This window comes from Anopheles ziemanni, chromosome 3, assembly GCF_943734765.1.
Source record: "Anopheles ziemanni chromosome 3, idAnoZiCoDA_A2_x.2, whole genome shotgun sequence".
Lineage (NCBI taxonomy): Eukaryota > Metazoa > Arthropoda > Insecta > Diptera > Culicidae > Anopheles > Anopheles ziemanni.
Window position 1 is genome coordinate 62,534,804 of NC_080706.1, and position 4,100 is coordinate 62,538,903.

Sequence of the window (4,100 nt, forward strand, 5' to 3'; positions counted from 1 at the left end):
TCGTTCGTTTGTGCCTCGTAGACACTCGGCACTATTATTTCCGGATCCGTTACATTCGGGAACACCTCTGCCAAAAATATGTTATTGTTAGGGACCTCTTCTTCTTCGTCTCGTCGTGGTGTCAGTTTAACTCCTTCCTTGGTCACTTCCACGTTAAGAAACAACTATAACTCTAGACCTAGCAGAACATCATAGACCATTGTCCGGTTTGGCACGACGAGAAAGGGAACATTCCTGTACCGCTCTGAATTCACACGCACGTCTACGAAAATTCGACCGGTTGCTTTTGTCCGGGAACCACCAAATCCGTTGAAAGTGACATCGGCATTTTTTAAAGGTGGTGAACCAATTCGCTGGAAAGCTTTGTTGGAAATTATGTTATAACCACTGCCACTGTCGAACAAAGCATTCAGGGTACAATCGCCAAATTCAATAGTTACCATCGTTTCGTTGCAGGTATTTGTCACTAAATGGGTACCCGTTGTCGGCTGGCGCTTTTGACACTGGTTTGCTTTGTGTCCGTACGAACCGCAGGCGTAACACTTCATGCCCCTTTTCTTATCTGTGCATGCAGCTGCTACGTGTCCTAGCTCGCCGCAGCTGTAGCATTTCGGCTTCCTTGCATTCGTCTCTTTGTTCTGCTTCGCCGTGTCGCCTACTGCTGGTCGCTTTTTCTTCTCTACCTCCGCTTTCGTATCCGCGCGTTCTCGCAACGCAATTTTCTTTTTAAGTTGCGCGATTGTGTTGGCCTCATATAAAATCGCCCGTACTGTTTCATCGGAAGAAAATCCGTCGATGATGAATTCGCACAAACTTTCTTCTTCGATATCGATGGATTGCGCCAACTTTTGCATCGAGTAGATGTATTCGAGTGCAGACTCATCTTTCTTCTTCTTTCGTGAGGCTAATTGTCGATCCACGTCACTTGCTCTTACTATGGTTGCAAATTCGTCCAGCAATGATTTCTTTAGCGCAACATATGTCGTCACCCCACGCAACGTAGCTAGAAAACTCTTAGCTGTACCGGTCAGTTTCTTTCGGCACATTATGTACTTGTGCTCGTTAGACCAACGCGCTAAGGTTGCCACTTCCTCGAAATCCATGCGTGGAGGTCTCTGGTGCCATCCGCACTCTATCCCTCGATTCCATCCTCGATGTCGCGGAAAAAATACGGCTGCGCTGTATCGACGGCGATCGCGACCTCCTGTCGCACTTGATTCCCGGAACCACTCTGCCCTGCATCGTGATACTCCGCCGATGACATGTCAAGGGAAACTCGATCTTTGTGCTCAACGAGCAGACGCGCCATCTCCTCCTTTGTTCCTGATGCCGCGATCCCCGATTCCTGGCAACGCTTCACCAATACGGGTCGGGTTAGATCTTCCATCAGAGCCACAATATGATCTTCCTGTGCCATTTTTTACTCAGCTTTTATCGTCGCACTCTGCTTCTTGATCAGCGCACTCAGCTTTGATCAACACACTCAGCTTTTATCGTCGCACTCAGCATAAAACTAAACAAAATTTCGCACTCAGCTTCTTTTACCGCATTCAACATAAAAGATCGCACTCAGCGTCTTTTCACAGCATACAGCTCAAAGATTCGCACTCAGCATCTTACATCGCCTGTAGCTTTAACGTTCGCACACAGCGTTCTATTGTAATCCGGCAAGGATCACTATCAATCGATCACTGATTTACATCCCGGACGAGCCCCCAAATGTAAAGTGTTTACGGAATACACGACAGGAAAAATGAAAACACTGACACAGCTAGTTCGACCTCTAATTTGCGACTGACCTATCGCCCCGTACATTCCGGGTTTTTATTTCGTTTCTTGTCACCCAGCGGCACCGCTCCCACATTCTTACAGCGGCACCGTTCCCCGCTCTCTCTCTCTCCAGTTTTCTCTTCAATCCTACATGTATGTTGTTTTATTCTCTACTAAGATTTGGAAATCATATCCGGAGTGCGTAACTTGTATATATTGATGACCATTGGAGTTATCTGTTCCCAGTTCAGCCCCTCCCTCATAATCCTGACTCTTTACTTCCTGGCGTAAACAATCTGGAGTACTGGAGCTTTCTAGAAAACCTGGCCCAACTCAGCATCGAAGGGTTGCTCCTTAGTTAGCAAAATCAATTAAAGTTAGCTGCCTACTTAACGAAGACCTTTTTGTTGTCAAGAGGAAATGGTAAAGATTAAACTCAGGCGCTCTTGTTAGACTTTCTAATTGGGAGCTTTTCTAAAATCTCAATCCTCTCTTCTTCATTCGGGTCGTCATCCTTTTGTTTTCGGTTGGCTAAATAAAAAGCTTGTTGTACAAAACAAGATTTGTCACAGCCTCAATCAAACACAATGGGACTGTCATGATTATACCCACCTCTTTCTTCAGTTCCCGAAAGTTAAGGAAACACCTTATCATGCAGGTGACCGGCACACACAAGGCATTTAGTTTCGCCTTGTGCTGCTTGGACCCGCAACGAAAGCTGCACTTCGAGAAATCGGGGCCGGTGCACTCCCGCGAACGGTGCCCCTTCCCGAAGCAGCGGTAGCACAGCTGCTCATTTGCTGGAACCGAGGCGAGCGCCTGCACGACGCACCGAGTGTTGCCGATGGTAATTTTCATGCTGTCCAGCATTTGGCACTAGCCGCGCGGCAGCTTGATGTGTGCCTTTTGCATTTCATTGTAACGGCGCCATACGCGCACCGCGTCAGCTGGCACTGTTAGACCTGCCTGCCGCTTGATCGCTGTTGCCACGTCCTCTGCGGTTTGTCCACCAGGAGGCGCGCCACCCCAACCTCCTTAATGGCCGCTTAGACATCTACCAGCACGCTCTCACAGTCAACATTTTGCTTAAGCCACAGCGACATCGACCGTTCGCCCGTTTGGCAAGCCCTGGCGACGTGCTGGTCGATTTTTGTTTTTTCTCGCACAGCTTTATAGGCCTCTATGTAGCTCTTGCCCTCGTTGGCCTCGAGAACTACAACTCCAGGCCTCTCTCCCCTGCGCGATGTTGCCTTTTGCGGCAAGTCTACCTCCTTTGGACGACGTCCAACGGCCTTGGCGTACGTTGTCGCCGTTGCTGCGTTGCGCGTCTCGGTCGTTTCCTGTGTCGCAGTGGATTTGGTCTTCTTGGTGGCCTTTTTGTTTAGAGCAGGAGACCAAGCAGAGACAGTGGCAGCCTTGTCCTTAGGAACGTCGGGCATCGCTTGGGTCGACTGAGCCGTGTTGTTCACCGTTTCAGCTGCTGCGGTCCGGACCTGCTTCTTCTGGCCGTGTCCTCGCTTCCGCCTGCGCGGAGCTTTCTCCTTCGCTGGAGGAACCTGCTCGGCTGGCCCTTGCTGATGTTCTTGGTCGCTGATTCCGCTTCCTAGCTGTTGCGGAATCTCCACCATGGAACCCATTGTAGTGATACCGCTGCGGAGCAACATTACCTCCCGCTCGCAGGCAGCCGCGCGTTCACGTAGACGGTTGTTGGTCCGCTTCAGCTCATTGTTCTCTCGAGCCAGCAGCTTCAATTCAACCTTAATCTCCAAGGAGACATCATCGCTTACCTAAGTTCGGCCAGCTTCCAGCTCACTAACCTTGGCGAGAAGGGTCTCTACGGTCGCCCGGAGTTCCCTCAACTCAAGCCTAAGGTCAGCTGTAGACGCCTCCTGCTCAGGCGCGTTGGCCGTGCGCTGCACAACGGTCTCATTCAAATCATCGTCCTCGGAGTGGTCAAGATCCTCGGTGGTGAGCCGCCGCAGCATCACCAGTGGCGTGGGAAGTGTTGAACAAACGCTGGTGTCGTGGGTTGACTGCGAACGGGCACGAGGCGTCCGCGGCACCACTCGTCCGGCCTCTCCTTCCTGCCGCTTCTCATCTACGGCGCCGGTCTTGCTAGAATTTCTTTTCTGCTTGTTAGAATTTCTACTTCTTCGCAAAGTTTTGTTGTGTCACTATTATTGACATGTCTAAGTTGATTTATAATTTTATCAGGACTTTTCTTTTCTTCGCATCTTGATTTGATGTTTTCCAACAATTCATCTAAGTTCTCGATGTTTCTAGGTAGACCTATCCTTGCTTTCCCTGTGATTCTTGTGTTAACGAATTTA